Source organism: Lathyrus oleraceus, chromosome 6 (assembly GCF_024323335.1).
Source record: "Lathyrus oleraceus cultivar Zhongwan6 chromosome 6, CAAS_Psat_ZW6_1.0, whole genome shotgun sequence".
In the NCBI taxonomy this organism is placed as follows: domain Eukaryota; kingdom Viridiplantae; phylum Streptophyta; class Magnoliopsida; order Fabales; family Fabaceae; genus Lathyrus; species Lathyrus oleraceus.
Window position 1 is genome coordinate 365,949,361 of NC_066584.1, and position 24,502 is coordinate 365,973,862.

Sequence of the window (24,502 nt, forward strand, 5' to 3'; positions counted from 1 at the left end):
TGAAGCTGTAGAGGTAATGTTTTCTAGATTCCAAACTTTAATTGCAGGACTCAAAGGGCTAGATAAAGGATATACAACTGGGGACCATGTCAAAAAGATCATCAGAAGCTTGCCAAAGAAATGGAGACCCATGGTCACAGCCTTAAAACTATCAAAGGATCTGAACAACATCAGCCTTGAAGAACTCGTCAGTTCACTCAGAAGTCACGAGATAGAACTAGAGGAAGATGAGCCTCAGAAGAAGATCAAGTCTATAGCACTAAAATCCAGATCAGAAAGACGCAAGTCTAATCGAAACAAAGCCTTCCAGGATGAAAAAGAAGACATTGATGACTCTGAAAAGGAAGACTCTGACGATGAGGAAGAATTATCCCTTTTAACCAGAAGAGTAAAACAACTCTAGAGAAAAAGGAATAATAACTTCAGAAAACCAAGATCCAAAGGAGATCGATCAGAACCAACTTCAAAAGGTAAATCTAACAAAGATATAACTTGTTATGAATGTAAGGAAACAGGTCATTATAGAAATGAATGTCCCAAGTTGAAGAAAGAAAGCTCCAAAAGAGAAAATTTCAAGAAAAGTTCATTCAGAACCAAAAAGGGACTGATGGCTACCTGGGATGACAGTGGATCTGACTCATCAGAATCAAACTCTGATGAACAGGCAAATGTGGCACTTATGGCTACCACCTCCAGGAATTCATCAGATGGAGAATCTGAATCCGAAGAGGTATTTTTTGATCTTTCTCGCTCTGACCTTGAATCATGCCTATCTGAAACTCTAAACTCATATCAGAAACTTAAACAAAATTTTAAAGCTGTAAAAGAGGTGCATGAAGAAACCCTTGAAGAATGTTGTAAACTTGAGATAACGATTTCAGATCTAAAAGATGAAAATCGAATTTTGACATTAGAAAGAGATTCCACAAATAAACAATGTTTGAAACTTGAAGAAGCGTCATCTCAAGCTCCACAAACTTCAAACATAGTAATTTATGAATATGAAAAATCTTTTCAAAAGTTTCTGCAAAATGGGATAGAGAGAAGCAGAATGGCATCCATGATTTATGGGGTCAGTCAGAACAATAGAAGAGGAATTGGGTATGATCCTAGTGAAGATAAATCTTCTACTAATGACAAACCTAAATCTCTGTTTTCTTATTACTATACACATACACAAGCACAATGCTTTGATAATGCCAAAAAACCCAAAGTGTTAAGAAACTTTGGGAAAACTAATAACAAAGGACCCAAAAGATTCTGGGTACCAAAGGATAAGATTGTTTATGTTGCAGATATCTTATGCAGCAGAGTTAAGACACCAGTCATGGTACCTAGACTCTGGATGCTCGCGACACATGACGGGAAGAAAGTATATGTTCCAAAGCCTGGAACTTAAAGATGCTGGCTTCGTAGGTTTCGGAGGAAATCAGAAAGGAAGGACCAGAGGCTCCAGAACTATTGGTAATGGTACTCTTCCCTCTATATCTGATGTTCTCTATGTAGAAGGATTAATGCATAATTTGTTATCAATAAGTCAATTGAGTGATAACGGGTATGACGTAATCTTCAATCAAAAAACATGTAAAGCAATTGATCAGAACAATGTTACAATCCTATTCACTGGCAAGAGGGAAAATAATATTTACAAATAAATCTCTCAGACTTAAAAGAACAAAATGTAAAATGTTTAATGTCTGCTCATGAAGAGCAATGGGTATTGCCTAGACGCTTGGGCCACATTAGCATGAGAAAGCTATCTCAGCTAAATAAACTCGAGTTAGTCAGAAGTCTACCTAAGCTGAAGTTTTCTTCAGATGCTCTATGTGAAGCATGTCAGAAAGTAAAATTTTTAAAATTATCTTTTAAAAAGAAAAACATTGTTTCTACCTCTAAGCCTCTGGAACTTCTTCACATTGATCTGTTTGGTCCTGTTAAAACAGCATCAATGGGAAGAAATATGGACTAGTTTTTGTTGATGATTTTAGTCACTGGACATGGGTAAAATTCTTAAAGCACAAGAGTGAGTCTCACTATGTATTCACTAGCTTCTGTTCCAAAGTGCAAAACGAACTTGACTCTAAAATCATTAGAGTCAGGAGTGATCATGGTGGAGAATTTGAAAATAAATTGTTTGAAGAATTATTTGATTTAAATTGAATATCCCATGATTTCTCCTGTCCTATAACTCCATAACAAAATGGAGTTGTAGAAAGGAAGAATAGGACACTCCAAGAGATGGCCAGAACCATGATCAATGAAACAAATGTGGCTAAGCACTTTTAGGCTGAGGCAGTAAATACAGCGTGTTACATTCAGAATAGAATCTCCATAAGACCTATTCTGGAGAAGACTCCCTATGAACTGTGTAAAGGAAGAAAACCCAACATTTCTTATTTTCATCCTTTTGGATGCTCTTGCTTTATTCTGAATACTAAAGAATATCTAAACAAGTTTGATTCAAAAGCACAAAAAGGTATTATGTTAGGATACTCAGAACGCTCTAAAGGCTACAACATATACAACACAGAAACCAAAATTGTGGAGGAATCAATTCGCGTCAGATTTGATGATAAGCTTGATCCTGAAAAGTCAAAGCTAGTTGAGAAACTTGTAGATCTGGAGATTACTCTTGCAGGTTCTGACGAGAAGATCAAAGCACCAGAAGTATCTGATACACAAAGTTCAGAAGAAACTGAAGCCCCAGCTATCCAAAAGAAATCAAAAAGTCGTCTCAAGATATCTGAAGAGTTGATTTTGGGAAACAAGGACGAACCTATCCGAACTAGGTCAACATTCAAGGTATCTGAAGAAATTCCTCTGGGACTAGTATCTCTGATAGAGCCTACTTTCTGTGGTGAGGCACTTCAAGATGATGACTGGGTTCTAGCCATGCAAGAAGAGCTAGGTCAATTCTAAAAAAATGACATCTGGGATCTTGTTCCCAAACCCAAAGGCACTCACATTATTGGAACCAGATGGGTGTTCAAAAACAAGCTAAATGAAAAAGGCGAAGTTGTCAGAAATAAAGCTCGACTGGTGGCACAAGGGTACAGTCAACAAGAGGGCATTGACTACAACGAAACCTTTGCCCCGGTCGCCAGGTTAGAATCTATTCGCTTACTTGTTTCATTCGCTGTAAATCATTCTATCAAACTATATCAAATGAATATCAAGAGCGCATTTCCTAATGGTTATATATCAGAAGAGGTGTATGTCAATCAACCTCCAGGTTTTGAAAATTCAAATTGTCCAGAACATGTCTTTAAACTTAAGAAATCCTTATACTGATTAAAACAAGCTCCTAGAGCTTGGTATGAAAGACTAAGCAATTTTATTCTGGAACATGATTTTATTAGAGGGAAAGTTGACTCTATACTCTTCTGTAAAAACATTAATAATGACCTCATGATATGCCAGATATACATTGATGACATTATTTTTGGTTCAGCTAACCCTTTTGTATGTCAAGAATTCTCTGAGCTAATGCAGGCAGAATTTGAAATGAGCTTAATGCAAGAATTAAAGTTCTTTATAGGAATTCAAATCAATCAAGCTTCAAAAGCCACCTATGTTCATCAAAGTAAATACATAAAAGACATTCTGAAGAAATTCGAAATGGAGGAATGCAAACCTGCTAAGACACATATGCATCAAACTTACATTCTGAAGAAAGAAGAAGTTAGTCAGAAGGTTTGTCAGAAGCCCTATCGTGGTATGATAGGCTCTCTTCTCTATTTGACGGTTACACGTCCTGATATTCTGTTTAGTGTATGTCTTTGTGCCAAATTCCAATCAGATCCTAGAGAATCTCATTTAACAGCTGTTAAAAGAATACTCAGATATCTGAAAGGAACTCCTAACATGGGCCTGATGTATAAGAAAACATCAGAGTATAGACTTTCTGGTTATTGTGATGCAGATTACGCAGGGGACAGAATGGAATGTATAAGTACATCTAGAAATTGTCAGCTCTTGGGAAAGAATCTGATATCCTGGGACAGCAAAAGACAATCAAGCATAGCCTTATCCACTGCAGAAGCAGAATATATTTCAGCATCATTATGCACCACTCAGATGCTCTGGATGAAGAATCAACTAGAGGATCTTCAAATGTTTGATAGTAACATTCCTATCTTCTGTGACAATACTGCTGCCATCTGTTTAAGTAAGAATCCTATTTTGCACTCCAGAGCTAAGCACATAGAAATAAAACATCATTTCATTAGAGACTATGTTCAAAAAGGGGTAGTAACGTTAAAGTTTATTGATACAGACCATCAATGGGCTGACATCTTTACCAAATCCCTTGTTGAAGATAGATTCTCCTTTATCTTAAAGAATCTAAACATTCAAAATTGTCCTGAATAAAATGTGCCTCTGAATTATCAAAATAAGACTCTGAAGTAAACAGTTGGATTATCTATCTGACTCTAATGCTACTACCAGTTAGAAGTCATCTAAGTTAGAAATCTCCAGGAACCAACCCTTTGGTATTCCTGAAGACCAGATAAAGTAACACGTGGAGCACCATACGTCTGACCTTAGAACTTCTAGACAACTGTCTAGCAGTAATCAAGAAACAGTCTCTTGAGATTTCCTCGAGCAGTGTGCTGATTTTGGGATTAGACATCATTTATGAGCTGTAATCATTCTCCCCTCTAACGTGCATACTTGGTTTTTGTCATAAACTCCCATTTCTGTGTTGTTTTGCATGCGCCCTAATTTGGGTACTTATACGTTTCACATTTCACAATTGCACACTTTTCACTCACAAACACACCTAACTCTCTCCTTCAGTTTTCTTCTCTCTCAAAGGCATTTCTACAGTTTTACTCAAGTTCTTCAGCCTTCATCTCAAGTTCATCAACACTCTTCATGGATTCTCAACAACAGTCTGTATACAACTTCTCTCAACAGATGAACTCAATTAAGCAAGCTCCAAGTTCAAGTCATCAAAACCCTGCAGTCACCGGCGTCGTTTCCACTCCTATCTACAAAGAACCTCACATTCTTGATCGTGAGCCTCATATTCATCTTGCAACACCGTTTGAAAAGATGGAAATGTTGTGTGAAACCTTGGTGGATTTTGACAACATGAAAAGAAATGGTATCGACCTCACTGATGAACTGAAGAAGCAAGGGTGGGAAAACTACTTTCAACGCCTCTATGGCCCAGTCTACCCAAATCTGGTAAAGGAGTTCGAGAGGTTCTCTGATTCCGGTGATCACTACATTGTCTCCTACATTTTGGGAGTCAAGATAGTTACCACAGAGAAATCAATTGCTGCTCTTCTGAACATGGAGAAGACTGGAGGAAGACGCATATATAACATCAATCCTAGGGCAAAGTATCTGTCCCATGAGATAAACCCTACAATCTTTCAACAGAATGCTGAAAGCAAGCATTCCAAGAACAAGGAACTGCATAAGAACCTCCGGGTATGGCTGAAGATCATCTTAGGCACCATCCATCACCGCCCAGCCTCCAACTCCTCAGATTACATCAACACAGACCAGAAATGCATTCTTTACTACATTCACAAGGGTATGAAGCTCCGCCTTCCTGCACTCCTCTTCAAATATCTCAGAGACTCCATGAAAGATACCAGAAACAACATGAAGACAAGAAATTACATTCCTCTGGGGAGACTTATATCTGATGTGCTGATTGAAAGTGGCCTCGTGGACCATCTGATACATCTCACACTCATGGAAGACGTAATGATAGATACTGGGAGACCTCTGAATGCTCGCAATCTGAAGAGCATGGGAATTATTAATCAAGTAAGGGTAAAACCAACATTGGACACCTCCTGGGAAGCACTGAAAGATCAGAGGGAGATTCCAAATGGACTCTATCTTTTCTCAAAGACCGACCCTCCAGAGGTAGTCGCGTACTATTTAGAGGATCTGCACAAACAAGGAGTAGATATCTCAGATTTCTCCTTAGACTGGTTCCCTGAATTTCCTCCAGACTTCCAAAAGAGGACACGAGAACCATCTGAGAAGACTAAGCAGGCAAAGAGAGCGAAGCTGGGAGAACCATCTGGATCAAGACCTTCAGTACCTCTGGTTGAATCACCTGGTAAGTCTGTATCTCTCCCTCCCTCTGTAAAAATTAAACTTGTTGCTTCCTTACTCCCTCAACCTTCGCCCATATGTACAACCTCTGATACTCCTCCCTCAACCTCTAGACCCTCTAACCAACCATCCCAAAAATTCAATCTCGCCACCATAACTCTACCTGTTTTAGAAGCAGAAATGCTAAACGAAACCACTTCACCCTCTTCATCACCATCTCCATAATCCCCACCTTACTATACCCTCTCATCTGACACTGAACCCTCTGATCCTCACTCACCAACTCTGGTTCAGCTCCAAAACCGTGCTCTGGCCTCTCAACAGACAACACACTCTAACCCTGAACCTGAAGTTACTTCTCCACCCTTAGAAAACCCAAACACAACCACCTCTGAACCTCCACCATCAGAATAAATTCACCCCGAATCGCAACCATCAGAACCAACCAACTCTGGATCTCAACCATCCGAACCACCACACTCTGATATACCCCAACATACTGCCTTCGCTGACCCAACAACTCCCACACTTAACCTAAGCCCTCCCACCTCTCCCTCCCAAGTCTCTGAACTAGAAACCACCCTTCTGACCCTTGAGGAAGCAATTACGGTTTTTGCAGAGTCCTCAGTTGACAAGGTCAAGTCTCTGACCATCAACTCTGGCATCAGTGATGATCCATCAGGTATAAGGACTCACTGGAACAGAGTGATAAGTTGGATAACCTCTGAAGCCTTCAAGTTGAAAGGTCTCTCTGAACAAGTCCGAAATGACTTCATTAGAGACGCTAAGATCAGACTCCAAGAGCATCTAGCCAGAGAAGCTGAGGAGAGGGAAAGACAGGAAGATGAAGAGAAAGCAAGACAAGAAGAATTCCAGAGGATCAAAGAAGCTGAAGCCAAAGCTCTTGCTGATGTTGCTGCTGAAGCTGAGGCAAAAGCCAAAGCTGCCGCTGAAGAAGCAGCTCGCCTTGCTGAAGAGTCTGCTGCCAACACCAGAAATGATGCACTGACTCAGGGGGAGGCCTCCACCTTCGTCCCTCTGGTCCTGAAGACCCTTGAAGAGCTACAGAAAGAACAACAGGTAGTTCGAGCCAGACTGGACCAACAGGATTCTGTCAATGTCAACATTCAGAACATGTTGTCCCAGTTGCTCTAGAGGATGCCTCCACCTCCAAACCCTTAGGCACCTAGGATTTTTTTTGCTTGTTACTTTCTGATTTACTTGTCGCTCTATCTGCTCTGCTTTATGCTTCTTGTTTCCATATCTTTTTTTTGTGTTTCTAGCTTCTGTAAATGTTGTCTGACTATATAAACCTTTTTGCGAAGCTTTCTTTTGCTAAGCCTTTTTTATTCTGACAAAAAGGGGGAGAACTAAAAACAGCTCTGATGAAAACATATCTAATTCCTTTCAAACTCTGCACACTTTGTCTATAATCTGACTTGAGATATGCAGGAAAGTAGCTAAAAACACCAAACCATGGAAGGTTCGGTAAGCACTTTTGAACTCCCAGATCTAACTCAGGGGGAGCTCACTACAAATCGGATCTAAGACTCTTTTCTGAAAATGTTTCATCTTTAAATTAAATTGTTTTGTCATCATCAAAAAGGGGGAGATTGTAAGAACAAAACTAGTTCTACAAGAGATTTCTAAGATTTTGATGATAACAAAGGATGAAACCAAAAATGGCACTCTAACGAGATTTTTTCTAAGTATGTAGGACTCTGAACATTTATGCAGGACTCTGAACACTTACGGAGGATTCTGACCATATACCAGATACAAGCATATGTCAGATACAAAGTATTAGATGATCAGACGCTGCTAAGAAAGGAGTACGTCCAGAACGCTCTGATTCTGATGAAGGAAAGACAGCAAAGTCAGAAGCTCCAACAAACTACTGGCCTTAGACTCTGATACTTAAGAAGACTAGTACACTGAGAAGCTCTGATGAAGTCAGACATAATCATCCTCTGAAGAATGACTCTGGTACATCTAGACTCTGATGAAGATTCACAAGTCAAGAAAGCGTAACGGAAATAAATCTCACTATGGAAAGGAAGTATTTTAAGAAAGAATTTAAGAGGCGGACAAAATGGTTATAAAAAGAAACAATAGAAGTAATGACATTAAATACTCATCAAAGACCCAGATTTTGTCATCACTCCAACGGTCCTTCTCAACTACTATATAAGGGACATATTACTTCTCTAGAGAGACACATCTGAGACGCACAGAAACATCATTCATATTCTCTCTCAATTTTCACGAGCTATTGCTCTTACGTGAAAAACTCTTTCTCTAATACTTTTCTGTAATACTCGCTTACTGTTAGAAGCGCTTTACATTACAACTCTATTTTGCTTAAATTATTTTTGTTCCTTAAGTGACTCTGTGCAGTCTGTATACTTGAGAGGGCTAAGAGATTATTCTCTTAGATGATTGGTTGTGTAATCTTTCAAGATTAATGGATTAATTCCTTTTTGAAGGCGAAATCACCTTGGCCGGCTGGACTGGAGTAGCTTTGATTTTCAAGTGAACCAGTATAAATTTTTTTTGTTCTTATTCTCTTGAAAAAGCTTTTATTTCAAAAACAATTCAAACCCCCCTTTCTTGTTTTTCTCACCTTCGGTATGGCTATCCTAGTCCTTCTCATCATCAACCTAGACCCAAACACCACATCCCTGTCAACACAAAACAGTGTGACCAAGGTCAACTGTGTGACCACATCCCTGTCAACCACATCCCTGTCACCACATCCCTTGTTAAAGGACTGACTGCAAACCTAATCAGCATCAGTCAACTGTGTGACCAAGGTCTAAATGTAAACTTCACAAAAACTGAATGTCTGATTACTAATATTGAAAATGAAGTGATCATGAAAGGAGTCAGGTTTAAGGACAACTGCTATATGTGGAGTTCTCAAGAAACTGGTTATTCATCAATGTGTACTCTAGCCAAAGAAGAAGAAGTGAAGATATGGCATCAAAAACTGGGCCATCTGCATCTTAAAGGAATGAAGAGGATTATATCTGTTGAAGCTGTCAGAGGAATCCCAAACTTAAAGATTCATGAAGGAAGAGTTTGTGGGGAGTTTCAGATTGGAAAACAGACAAAGATGTCACATCAGAAGCTCAGACATGAGTCCACTTCCAGAGTGCTGGAACTTCTCCACATGGACTTGATGGGACCTATGCAGGTGGAAAGTCTTGGTGGGAAAAAGTATGCTTATGTGGTGGTGGATGACTTCTCCAGATACACCTGGGTCAATTTTATAAGGGAAAAATCTGATGTATTTGAGGTATTCAAAGATCTTTGCCTAAGACTTCAAAGAGAAAAAGAAAGTCAGGTTATCATAATTAGAAGATCATGGGAAAGAATTTGAGAACTGTAAATTTGTTGGATTCTGTTCATCTGAAGGAATTAGTCATGAGTTCTCATGTCCCATTACCCCTCAGCAAAATGGTGTGGTAGAAAGGAAAAATAGAACTCTCCAAGAATCTACCAGAGCTATGATTCATGCTAAGAAATTGCCCTACCACTTCTGGGCTGAAGCTATGAACACAACCTGCTATGTTCACAACAGAGTAACCTTGAAGAAAGGGACTCCTACTACTTTATATGAAGTCTGGAAAGGAAGAAGGCCTACTGTCAAATACTTCCATGTGCTTGGTAGTAAATGTTATATCCTGACTGATCGTGAACAAAGAAGGAAGATGGATCCCAAGAGTGATGAAGGAATATTTCTAGGTTACTCAATAAACAGCAGAGCATTTAGAGTCTTTAATTCCATAACAAAAGTAATGATGGAATCTATCAATGTTATGGTTGATGATCAACAGACTGATGTCACAGACGATGTTGAGACATCTCTAAATGATGCCCCAGCTGATTTCCCAGACAAAAGTAATGAGAGTGAACTCACTCGAGCTGAACTTGAAGCTGACAAAATTAATAAGGGACCCTCTATCAGAATTCAGAAGGATCATCCTAAAGATCTCATTATAGGAGAGCCAAATAAAGGGGTCATAACTAGATCAAGGGAAGTGATCTCACATGGTTGTTTTGTGTCCAAGATTGAGCCCAGGAATGTCAAAGAAGCCTTAACTGATGAATTTTGGATCAATGCCATGCAGGAAGAGTTAGGCCAATTCAAGAGAAATGAAGTATGGGAACTGGTTCCAAGACCTGAAGGAATAAATGTTATTAGAACAAAGTGGGTTTACAAGAATAAATCTGATGAACAAGGGGTGGTTACTAAAAATAAAGCAAGATTAGTAGCACAAGGATACACTCAAGTTGAAGGAGTTGACTTTGATGAAACATTTTCCCCTGTAGCTCACCTTGAGTCCATTAGACTATTGCTTGGAGTGGCATGTATTCTAAAGTTTAAACTGTTCCAAATGGATGTAAAAAGTGCCTTCTTGAATGGTTACTTAGATAAGGAAGTGTATGTTGAACAACCTAAAGGGTTTACCGACCTCAAATCTTCCAAAGCATGTGTATAAGTTGAGGAAAGCTCGTTATGGTTTGAAACAAGCTCCTAGAGCTAGGTATGATAGACTCATAGTGTTTCTCATTGACAATGGATACAGGAAGAGAGGCATTGATAAGACCTTATTTGTTAAAAGTGAAGGAGGAAAACTCATGGTGGCTCAGATATATGTGGATGATATTGTGTTTGGTGGGATGTCAAATAAGATGGTCAAACATTTTGTTAAACAAATGCAGTCTGAATTTGAAATGAGCCTTGTTGGAGAGCTGACCTATTTTCTTGGGCTACAAGTCAAGCGGATGGAAGATTCTATCTTTCTACCTCAAAGCAAATATGCCAAAAATATTGTTAAGAAGTTTGGCATGGAGAATGCAAGTCACAAAAGGACACCTACTCCTACTCATCTGAAAGTCTCTAAAGATGAAAATGATGTTAGTGTAGATCAAAGTCTCTACAGAAGCATGATAGAAAGTCTACTATATCTCACAGCAAGCAGACCTGAAATTGCTTTTGCTGTAGGTGTTTGTGCTAGATATCAAGCTGAACCAAAAGTCAGTCACATAAACCAAGTGAAAAGGATCCTGAAATATGTCAATGGCACTAGTGACTATGGGATGTTGTACACTCATGGATCTGGATCTATGCTGACTGGATACTGTGATGCTGATTGGGCTGGAAGTGTTGATGATAGGAAAAGCACATCAGGAGGATGCTTCTTCTTGGGGAACACTTTAATATCATGGTTTAGTAAGAAACAAAATTGTGTGTCTCTGTCCACTGCTGAAGCTGAATACATAGCAGCTGGAAGTAGTTGTTCTCAACTGGTTTGGATGAAACAGATGCTGACTGAATACAATGTCATGCAAGATGTCATGACATTGTACTGTGATAACCTGAGTGCTATAAATATTTCTAAGAATCCTATTCAGCACAATAGGACAAAACATATTGATATTCGTCATCATTTTATTAGAGAACTAGTGGAAGATAAAATTATAGCCCTAGAGCATGTTGCTACTGAAATGCAGTTAGCTGATATTTTTTACAAAGGCCTTGGATGCAAATCAATTTGAATCTCTAAGAGGGAAATTAGGGATTTGTATTTATGAGAATTTGTATCAATTAATTTGGAGTGGAAAAGGTAATAAAATTATTGTCTGCTTACTTAAAATAAAGTGCCCCGTTTATGGTAAATCATCACCTAGTATTGGAAATTCCATCTATTTCCTTTTCACACGCAACTTCTACTCAAATATTTCCAACTTCCTGCGACTTCATCAAACTTCTCTGCTAGGGCAACTGAAACCTTTCCAAAAAAACAACAAGATTTTACAACATCCAACACCATCTGGTTCTAAAACTACCAAACCTACTCACAAGGATAGAACACCTTCAATGGACTTTCTTGATGAAGATATTTTAGACGTGATTCCCTTGTCTGTCATTCCAGGAGAAGCTCCTGTCTCCAACCATCCCATGGATGCTTCAGCCACTGCATGCCCTACTCAAGGTAACAGTTCTAATATCCCTTCCAACTCCACTCATACCCCTGGTTCTAAGGACGACATGCATCACACTGATCGTGTCATAAGAAACCTTGTTACTAGAATCCTCAATGAAGGACATTTTGTAAAGGGAGTTTCTACTCCTCTATCAATAAGGGACCCCTCTCCTGAGGTTGGACCTCATAATGAAAAGGATGGTGATTCCTCTAGGTCTGAAAAGGATATGGCTGCTGAAGGTTTGTGCTCTTTAGGGCAAACTGTGTCTGGTAAGAAATTTGTGGTATCACCTGCTGCCAATGCTTCACAATCTAAGAAGCATAATTCTGCAAAGAAGGTGATTGACCTAGAAGATGATAGTTCGGATGATCAAGATGATAACTTGCTTCATCACTTGAAGCCTAGTGTGGCTAAGAGGATGAAGACTAGAAAAGGTAGGTCTGTGGCTGAAATGATGTCAGCCAAAACTGCTAAGAAGACTACTGGTGTAGGCCCCTCCAAATCTTGGAGCAAAGTTGATGTGAAGAAGAGGAAAGTGAGAGAAATTTCTGAGTCAGATGAAGATGTTGAAGAAGATGTCCCTGACATCTCCCCTGTCAAGAGGACAACTGTTAGGAAGTCCCCTATAAAAGTTGTTGTTGTACACCTGGACAATATTTCTTTCCATCTTGAAGATGGAACAGCAAAATGGAAGTTTCTAATCCAAAGAAGGGTGGCGGTGGAGAGAGAATTAGGCAAGGATGCTGTGGAGGTCAAAGAGGTCATAAACCTAATCAAAAATGTTGGATTAATGAAAACTGTTGCTGGGTTATCTCAGTGTTATGAAGGATCGGTTAAAGCATTTGTTATCAACATTCCTGAAGACATTGCTGATAAAAACAGCAAGGAATTTTGTAAAGTAATAGTAAAAGGGAAGTGTATCACTTTTTCTCCAACTGTAATTAATAAGTTTCTAGGAAGAGGTATAGAAGGTGCATGTGAACTGGAAGCCATAAATAATGAGTTATGTAGGGAAATTACTGCAAGACAGGTGAAGGAGTGGCCTAGTAAGAAGCATCTCTCTGCTGGGAAGTTGACTGTGAAATATGCTATATTGCACAAGATAGGGTCAGCAAATTGGGTGCCTACCAACCACATCTCTACAATTTCAAATGCCCTTGGAAGGTTCATCTTTGTTGTTGGAACCAAGCTGAAATTTGATTATGGTAGATTTATGTTTGAACAAATTGTCAAACATGCTTCTACAAATGCAGTAAAGTTGCCCATAGCTTTTCCCTTAATGATTTGTGGGATAATCCGGAGCCAACACCCTAGAATTCTGAGCACAAATGATCTTCCTAGTAGAAGAAAACCTCCTCTATCAGTTCACTACAAATTGTTTGAAGGCAGTCATGTCGAAGACATTGTCATGACATTTGCTGTGAAAAAGCCAGCTTCAAAAGGTGGTCTTATTGCTGAGCTGAAAGAAACTTGTAAAGAATTGGATACATGGATAAGGGTAGCAACAATCAAGAAAGAAAATTTGAAGGCTCTAATTGCAAACTTGGAGCAAGCTTAAAGAGAGAATGTTGGACAGGCAAAGGAAGCAGAAGCCCAAACCTCTAGTGAGAGGTCTGAATCTAAAGATGAAACAAGTGGCAATTCTGGTTCTGATGCTGATGAAGATGCAAGCTCCTCTGACTAGTTTTGTTGAAGTTGTCCCCCACTCTTCTGATGGTGTACTGTGATGGATGTTTTGGTGTTTCTTTTGGTAGTCTTGTTCTGCTACCTTGATGTATTTTTTTCTGGGTTCTTTTTGGATTTTCTGGATTTTTTTCTCAGCTTGTGTAAAGTTGTGTATGTTCTTGGATCTGTAACACTTAACAATCTGCTTTGACATTCTGTGTGACATTTTGTTTGACTAATAGACATTTATTTTGTCTCTTTGGTCTCTTTTGGCTAAAAGGGGAGAAGTAGCTAAAGTAGTTATGCTATATACAAATGATGTTACAGATGTATGTTAGAGATAATCTGTTTACTACAAGTGATGTTGAAGGTGATGTTAGATGGGAAGGTGTATGTTACAGGTGATGTTAAAGAGGAGAAGTGTTTTGTCTGTGTTGAGCAGACTAGTGCTAGCTGGAGGGGGAGGTGGAGCACAAGCGCATGTGTGTTTAATATGTGCTTACTAGTTGCTATTTTAGCTAGTAATGTGTGTTTTATTACTTCTGCTGCTAAACTGATACTGTGATTATTCTCTTGTGAAACAAATGATCTGATGTATGTTTTAGCCAAAATTTGCCAAAGGGGGAGTTTGTTGGTTCTATGTGTTAGCACCAATTTTGGTAAAACCTAGAGTTTTCACAAGGTGTCACAAGTGTTGTCTTGACATGTGGTATTAGGTTCCTGCAGGGTGTTTAAATAAAGGTTGTGCAGGATTTAGCTGAGATGTCAGACCCGATGTCAAGACATCTGTATACAGAACATTCAGTCTGAATGTTATGTATTTTGTGATTGCGCTTTTTATGCTAATTTCCGTGTGATTGATGTGGAGATTGAACGCGCCATTCAAGCAGTAATTAAAACCAGATTGATTTATTTTCCAATAAGATATGATCAGCTGTTAAGAAGATACGAATGAAAAATAGTTTTAGGGTTTTATGATGTCCAAGCCCAGTCAAACATTTCTATATAAAGGGCATGGAAAACCTGGTTTTAACACACAAGAAATAACGAACGAAATAGTGAGAGAGAATAAGGGTTTTAGTCTTGTGTGAGCCTGTGTATTGTGAGACATTCATTCATCCATTGATGATTGAATTGGAATGACTTTTGAGTTGTAATTTGTCCACTCTAAGCTTTGAAGCATGAGTGTGTGTTTACTTGGTTGAAGCTTTTAAGCAAGATCAAGTATGTGTTCTTGAAGAGTGTCTTCTTTCATTGTCATATTTGTTTTTACATCACTGTTGTGATTGAGGGAAAGTGAGTAGGATCTCTTATCTAAGAGTTCTTAGATAGAAGTCACACGGGTAGAGATTAGGTGAAAAGACTGTAACTTGAAGTTGTTAACTGAGAGTCTTTGAACTAATTCTGTTTAGTGGATTTCCTTCTTGGCTTGGTAGCCCCCAGACGAAGGTGAGTTTGCACCGAACTGGGTTAATAATTGCTTGTGTCACTTGTACTAATGTTCTTTATCTTTTATCCTGTTTATATTATTCAGATATTAGTATCATGACATTACCTTCGACATCTCATATTTGATACCAAAATTTCAATTGGTATCAGAGCAGGCATCCTGCTCTGGTTTTGGGTGAGATCTTGCAGATGTTCACAGACCACCAATTCTGGATAGATCTAACTATGACTACTGGAAACCTTGAACGGTAGCCTTCCTGAAATATTTGGATAATAAGGCTTGGAGGGCTGTTCTAACAGGCTGGGAACATCCAGTTATTACTAAGGAAGGAGAAGTTACAACTGATAAGAAGGCTGAGGAACAATGGACCAAGGAGGAGGATGAACTAGCTCTTGGAAACTATAAAGCATTGAATGCTATATTCAATGGGGTTGATAAGAACATCTTCAGACTGGTGAACAACTGTGAGGTGGCTGTAAGACCCCAATTTTGGCCCTAAGATCCCTCATGGCCCATATCATATCATATCATGGCCTCAAGGATCACTGCATGCCCTAGTTTCCCTCCTAGTGGGTGGTTTGCCTTGTGGGTTGTTTCTTGATCACCAAGCATGTTTTGCATTTGTATATCTTTGCTTTTCATATGCTTATTAACCAAAAAGTACAAAAATATTGTCAGTCTAACCTTGTTGCTTGCCGTTGAAGCAATCATCAACAATTAGGTCAAAGACAGTCAACAGTCAGTCATTGCAGTGGATGGTGGCCATTCTTGCAGAATTTGGGCACCATGATCAATAATCAAGAGCTCATATGACTTGGGACATCATTTGAAATCAAATTCTCAAGGAATTAGGGTTTGGAATTCATCAGAAGTGGTTCAATCATCCAAAACCCTAGAAAAGTCAACTGAAGTCAAACTTGGTCAACTGTGGATTTAATCAGTGATTTGATGGATGGAATTGATTTGAAGGAGCTCATTCATGTCCATACAAGCCTCATGTATCATGTCAAACCTCATCATGGAAGAATTTGAAGCAAAATCAGAAATTTCCCAAAATAGAAAGTGGACCTGTAATTTTAACTGCCAAAAATGGAAACTTCTTGATCTTAAACTTACATCATGATACAAGCTTCAAATGAATTTTGGCCCAACATGAAAGTTGAAGATCTTGTTCTCCCATTTTCAAAAAGTCCAAGAACTCTCAAATCCCATGGATGGTTTGCAAGATATGATCAATTCGATTTCAAAAATTTGTGAACTTCAACAAGCCATATCTCATGAACCATAAGGCCAAATTTGGTGGGGTTTTTTCCTACAAACCACATTTCATCCCCTCTTTCCAAAAATATAAATTTCATTCACCAAAACCTTTCCAATCAAAATGGCATTTTTGGCCTTGACTTTATTCATTTCAAGTTTGACTCAAAGTTGACTTTTTGATTTTTTGATTTTTTCTCACTTTGGCCAATTGGGATTTGTTTCATATGGTATTTGCAACATGCTCCAAGTCCAAGTTTGTGTTCATGCTATCACCATGCTACCATTTTGACCAAAAGGTGCAAACTTGTTAATTTTGCAATTGGCTTCATTAAGTAAAAGCGAGGTTAGCAATTTATGTACAGACCAAAAACAGCAAGAAGATTGGTCATATGCAGCCTGTACCAAGCCCAATTCGTGTACAGCTTGCACCCTCCATGTTCACTTGTGCAAGATTAGCAAAAATGCAAATGATTTCATTAAGACAAATCCAGCTTAGCATTTCCTAAACCAACTTTAAACAGACATATTTAAGTTCATTTCTGACATTTTGCAACCCTAGAATCACAGCCTCCATACAGAAAAAACTTGCATTCTCTCTCAATCAACATCTTCACATTTTGCAAATTTCTGCCAAATCCTTAAAAGAACTCGAGTAACTTTTGGTTCCTTCATCATCTAGCCCACATTTGGGAGTCCTTTGAAGCATCATTTACCAACTGAAAGTGCAGCTCGAGCTCTGTTTCTTCAAGATCACTTCCATGGCAAAACACGATTTGGACATTTTCATGCATAGCTGAGCAAAAGGGCATCAAGCATCCATCATTATACACCATTGTCTTCATCTGTTTCGAGCTGTATCACACAAACAACCATTGTTCAACACTTTTCTTCAAAATCAAGTAAGTAATCGACCTCCACCATTTGCCAAATCGTGCTATGTTTATGAAAGGTCTTTGCATGTTGATTCTAATATGCTATGCCTTGCTTGAAATGGTTGTGTTATGATGGAGAAATCTGAATTTACATTTGTGTGTTCAAAATTATTTTCCATCGATTTGCTCATATGTTGTTGATTCAATGAAAACCACTGTTGGATTTATGTTGCTTGATGTTTATTGATGCTATTAGTATGGTTGATTTTGATTTCTGGGCATATGAAAATTTCGAATGCATGGTGATGATGATCATGCTGTTGCTTTTGAAACCCTAGTATTTCCAGAATTTGCATGAACTGTTGTTTGGTTTTGTTGCTTAATGTTGCATGATGCTGTTTGCCAATGCCATGCTGTTTATTTGATGTTGTTTATGATGGTTGCATGAAAGTGAATGCATTTTGCCATGGCTGTTGCTGCATAAACCCTAGGGTTTTAGAACCCAGAACTTTGAACCCTCATTGGCCACGGTACTGTTCCATTGGCCATCAGCCAATGAGAACATTTCGTTCTCCATGCCAAAACGCAGAGTTTTGGATAAGTGATGCGCTATTTACAACATTGCCATCGGTCAACCGAGTTTGACCATTCTTCCATGCTTTTTGCTCATGTTTGCTTCAATTATTCACCAATCTTGCAAAATTCATAACATCTTCATTATTCATCCAAAAATTCTGAAATGTTTTGCACAATGTTCACAAGAATGTCTAGTATTTTATTGTGATTTTTAATTAATTTTTGGTTGGCTGGATTTTAAATTGCATGAGGTTTCTTGTCATGTATGCCTAATTGATACCTTTGGCCAAAACCTTTGTGAAATGATGAGAATGTATCCAATGCCCCTGAATTTTTTTTGTGGTGAAACTAGACTCATTCATCTTTGTTTTGATGTAGAGTTTATGCATTTATCATTTGTGGTTTGCTAGATATGAATTTTTGAACTAGGGTGTGACAATTTGTGTCACACCAATGATGTGCTAATTCATGATTTTTGTTCACATACCTCCTGGCTTCCAAATGACCCCAAATTTTGCATGAATGATCTCTTACATGTCTGGTTTGTGTATGAATTTTCTTGGATTTAATCATGCTGTTTCCAATTTGTTTGAGAATTTTCTTCCCTGCCTAGTCAATGGTTGACTTTATGTGATACATGTTGCCAAATCCTTTGTGAAATTCTCATATCTTATTGGATGATCATGAAATTTCATATGTGCATACTAGACATCTTGAGCTTTGCATTGGTGTTAATCCCATCCATTTCTCATCTGTTTTCATTTTGTTATGATTTTTTGAAGATGACCCATGAATTGTTGACTTCTTTGTGCACATTTGAAATTGTGTTGACTTCCTGATTTTATTTGACTATCTTCCCATGATCCAATTGAGCTGAAATTTTATATGCATGCTATTATATGGATTGTGATTGAGTATGATTTATTTCATAATTTTTGGAATTGGTTATGACTGCTTTTAAGCTTGGTCTTGCTGTTGACCTTTTGTATGCTTCATTTTGCCATGTTTGACTTCTTTGGTTTATGAAATGACATTGATGCATGATTTGATTGTGAATCCAATTGAGGTAGCTTCTTAAATGTTTGAACATGAATTGGGTTGACTTTTCTTTGCTGTTTTGACCTTTTCTTTCATCCTTGACCCTAGGCTAGTCCTAGTGGTCTTTTGAGCTTACAATTGAGTTAATGTTTCAGGTTAAGCACCAATGCCTCAAAGATCATTCAAATTTGATTGAGTTGGATTATATATATCATGTGCTAACCCTTGTTTTGTAGGTGTGACTCATATAGTTGAGTCTTGTGCTTTGCACATTGGTCCCTCTGTGGTTGACTGTTGTTTATCCATTCCTTTTGATTTAAACTGTTGAACTGTTTACTAATTGGTTTGACTTTTTCAGGTACTTTAGTTGCTTAAGTTCTTTGAACTTGCTTGCTTTGCTATTTAGCAATTGCTTTTGAGGTATAATTACTTCTTCTTCATGTAGTCTGGAGTCCCGGTCTGTTATTTGGCCGGGCAAACTGTCTGAAGTCCTCCTTAAGAGGCAATGCCTGTGTGTGTTTAAAATTGTCCCAAGCAGGAAAAGTCCTTCAAGTAAGGCAATTGGTAGATCAAAGGGATAAGCAACCTATCCCCTACTATTCAGTGAGTCCTCTCCTTGCTCCCATTACATGGTTGAAGCATTGAGATAAATACCCAAGATCTATCGAGTCAATAATGTGGAAAGAGCTCCATCTTTCTGAGCTCCCACACCTTCTTTGATGCTCTCCCTGATCAGGGATAGAAGCAATGAGGCACACCCCTCATCTCCTATTCATCTGCTTCACCTTAGCCTCTCAATGGCAAGGTTAAGAGCAACCCTTTGACCCTATTCCAGTTGGCCTCAGTGCCTCACCCTCTTGTGTGAGCCTCCTTGTTTGGCTATAGAGTGTGCTGTTTGATATTGATTGATTGATTGATCATTTGCTTCATATGCACATGTTTGCTTGTTTGCTTCATGCATTTATCATCATCATTTATTGCTCATCAATGCATAATCATCTCATTTGTCTTTGTGACATTATCATTGCTGTTTACCCATTGAGGACAATTGTAAGACCATCCATTGGCCATTGCTCCTATGATATGGAAGTGAGTATAAGACCATCACCTTGGCCACTCATCTTATCTTTGCTTAATGCATTTGATTGTATGTGAGGTTGCAATTGTAAGTCCCTGTAAGTTGGCATTTGCTGTCCTATGATCACATGTTGCTTTGTTTGTTTGTATGTGAGGATACAACTGTAAGTCCCTGTAAGTTGGCATTTGTATTCCTAGGACCATACTGTGGAAGTTAGAGTAAGCCCAGATAGATTGGCATCTGACCTCCATGTTTGTTTTTTCTTTGTTGATGTGAGGTTGCAATTGTAAGTCCCTGTAAGTTGGCATTTGCTTTCCTGTGAACATATGTTGCTTTTGTTCTTGTATGTGAGGATCCATTGTAAGTCCCTGTAACGTGGCATTGGTATTCCTAAGACCATACTGTGGAGTTAACCTAAGTCCAGATAGATTGGCAGTTGACTTCCATGTTTCATTCTTGTTTTCTTCTGTGGAGATTAGTGTAAGTCCATTGAGTGGCATCTGATATCCAGTTTTATTTTAGGAGATTGGTATAAGCCCAGTGATTGGCTTCCGATATCCGCTTTTGTTGACTTTCTTGTTTGTTTGTTATTATCCATTGCTATTCCAAAGGACACACTTGAATCATCCTCTATATGATTTCAAGAAGTGAACCTTCTAAGAAGTTTTATAATCCATACCCATCCATTCATCATCCATTATGTCCTAAACCTTTTCACACTTTGATTTCAAACTTGCCATAGATATTGTGCAAACATCTTCATGTTTTTCTAACTAAAAACCTGGACCCCAAGTCCTTGACTTTTTTCAAACTCCATTTCATAATACTTCTTTTGAATCAATCCTAATCATACTTTGACTCCATTTTCATAATCACAATCAATTAACTTCACTCATTCACTTGTTTTGGCTTTGCCCATTGTTAATCTTTTCATGCATTAGCCATAGGTTTCAATTATCATTGTGGTTGATGTAAATCTTGCCTATCCTTAGTGAGTCGACAGTAAGACTTCCGTACTGAAAACAGGGCTAATCCCTCTAGTACGTCGAAGCTATCCTCGCATGGTGGATGTTGTTTTTGGTCGAGTGTTCTCCCATTAATAATGAAAAGCCTCAGTGCTATTGTTTAAAATTGAATCCACCAACTTTTGGAAATCTTTTAGCCGAACTACGGCGTTTTGATCCTTACCTTTGATGGAAGGTACGTAGGCAGCGGGTTCATCCGTTCGAAACACAAAATAACTAACTTGTATATTCTTTTCTCATCATCCCAATCATGTTTGCACAATGCTTATGTCATAACAAATAACAATTTAATACAACAAGTGTGAAAAGGGCTCCCTAGGAGTACCTAGGACGTAGTGGGTGCCTAACACCTTCCCATTGCGTAATTTACCCCTTACCCAGACTCTCTGATCTTTTTATTAGTTTTCTACGTGTAAAACTTCTTAGGCTTTTGTTCGCTTTTTAGCCAGTCCTTTGGATAAATAAAAGTGCAGTGGCGACTCGAAATTTCAATGTATGCTTTGCTTATGATTTAATCGATAGATCATATAGCGACGAATACACCGCTACAGAAAAGTGGCGACTCTGCTGGGGAAATCTCACCAGAATCCTTGGTGGTATTGCCTACTTTTCACCCTTGTTGTGCTATATTGTTATTTATTATATGACATATTTTTGTACAATTTGGGATCACTGTATTGATTGTAATGTGTGAATTGCTTGATATACAATTGTTGTGTGCTTTGGTGATCTGTGAGATGAGTTCTATACCCGAACTCGAGTGCACTCTAGGATAGGAGAATGGCATAGTCTTGTTGACTGGTGTGGAGTATTCCTTAGCCAGTTGACTTGCGAGCCCATTCACTTGGTGGAGGTCATGTTGGACTAATAATGTCACACAAGTTATTTGTGGTTAGGCATTATTCTTTCAATCATGTGCCGCAGAAGCCAAGGACCTTAGTTTACCAAACCCATCTTGGCCTATTTTTAGGACCGTAGTGCGAAGATCGTTCAGATGTCAGTTCTGATGCGATTGTTACGCGATACTACACTCATAAGAGTTTCTCTTGAGAATATTCTTGGAATACGAGTATTCGTTCCTCCGATAATATTCGAAAGATGGAACGATGATTATGGGAACCTCTGATAGAACATGTCTGGCAGGTTTAAACCCTAGTACACTCCCTTTGGGTGGTTCTTAACCGAGACTCCATGCTCGTGACTCTCAACAAACCCGTGATTCGTGGTTGAGTCGTTCAAACATTGTTAATATCAATGGATCCCGGATCAGGTGTAAAACCTAAAATCCACCAAAGCGGCTGGTTGATATTAAGAATGTCTGAACCGGTTCATGTACCGTTAATATCAATGGAACTTGGGTGTCGATAAGGTGAAAACCTAAATCCACCAAAATGGATGATTGATATTAGGGATACATAGAGCTTTCCCACGACCTTTGTTTGGTGTGCTTTGCTTGATCCTTGAGTGTGTTTGTTGCATTCATGCATTCATGCATTCATCCGCATTCATGTCATCAGAAAGAGAAAATTTTCAAGGAACTCAAAGGAGTTTATTTGCAAAAATTTCAAACATGAAAAAACTGGAAAAAAAATTTTCACCTGATATATCTGATGAGATATTTTCATGTATGATCAAAATGCTTAAATATTTCAAAGTTTGCAAATAAAACCCTCGGGTTCCTTTGATAAAAAACAAGCATATGCATAAACACTTCATGCATCATTTGCATAAACAGGTGTTTTGTTCCGGTCTCCCGTCCTGTGGTCTGACCCTGCGATCTTCATTTATTTTGAAGACGCACTTTGCCGGTATTATACCAGAGCCGACTCTGCCAGATTGATGGATCATCCTGAGCAAGAGAGCTGTGAACTCAGAGAGATTTGCCAGACCAAGTGCTTTTAATGGATTTATTCCTGGTTAACCAATCCCGGGCTGGCATTGGCTATGGTTCTGGGGCATTCAATGAGCAAAGTCTGTTCACGAGTGGAGGATTCATCCATGCTAATCAACCTGAAGAAGAGGCTGCTGCTATCTTTGAAGAATATGCAGAAGGTCTGAACAATTTCATCATACCTGGTGGTGTCTGCCACAATCGGGTCGCTGTGGATGTTCCTACGGTCATTCATAAGTCAGCGTGATTTGTTCATTTTGTTTAAAACCCTTCTCCCATGCCAAAAGGAGAAGTGAAGACATTGTTGGCAGCATTTAATACAATGATGTTTTCATTCAATTAATGCATTGTCAAACATTTGTTTTTCCATTTGTTTTCACTTTTTGCTTTTGCATGAAATCAGTGATCACAAAAAACAAACAAAAATAAAAGCAAACATTTTTCATCTGCATAATGATTTGCTTGTCTAAATTCTAAAGCTTTTCTTTAACCAAAATCATTATGCAGGGATTTCTAAACCCATTGAACATAATGATCCAACGCCATCTCCCAATCTTGAAGTCCTTGTATCTGAGGCAGAGGAAGATGATGTTGAAGGGGATTCCTGATGAGATTACCCGCCCTCTTGAGCACAACAGAGGCTCATTCAGCTGTATCATGAAAATCAGCAAAACAGTCAAACTGGGGCATTGCAGATGCAATAAAAAAAAAAAAAAAAAAAAAAAAAAAAAAATCAAAAAGATCAATCAAAGAAAAAAGAAAGAAAAGAGGGTGAAAAAGAATGAAAAAATCAAAAACCAGGAAATTTTTTTCAAAATTTTTCCAAAGGAAAAAAGAAAAGTATACCCTCAAGTCCCTAGTTGACTGATGCTGAATGGATTCAGAGTCGTTACGACCAATTGAATTTAATCGAAGAAAAGCGATTAACTGCCATGTGTCATGGTCAGCTATATCAGCAGAGAATGAAGAAAGCATTCGACAAGAAGGTCAAGCCTCGTGTGTTCCGAGAAGGTGACCTTGTGCTCAAGAAAGTTTTGTCTTTCGCGCCCGATTCCAGGGGCAAATGGACTCCAAACTACGAGGGTCCATATGTTGTTAAGAGAGCCTTTTCAGGCGGTGCTTTAATGCTTACAACAATGGATGGGGAGGATTTCACTCGTCCTGTGAATTCAGATGCAGTTAAGAGGTACTTTGCCTAAAAAAAAAAAGGAAGTATATGCAAATGAAAAAGAAGAAGAAAAAAAACAGAACGGCTCGCTAAGTTGAAAACCCGAAAGGGCGGCTTAGGCAAAAATGAGCGTCTCGGTGGAGAACCCGCAAGGGTAATCCAGGCAAAAATTAGAGACTTGAAAAAAATAGAATATATTTGCATCCCGCTAGATTGAGTACCTCACCCTGGGGCAATCTAGGCAAAAATTAGGGATTTGGCAAGTAACTGCATCCTGACAAGACTTTCTGTCCATCAGTCGTCATTTCGTCAGAAGATTCTCGATTCGTCGTCAACCGAAGCTTCGGATACATCGAGATTCAAATTGGTAGAGAAAGGATCATTATGTTCAATGTAGCCCT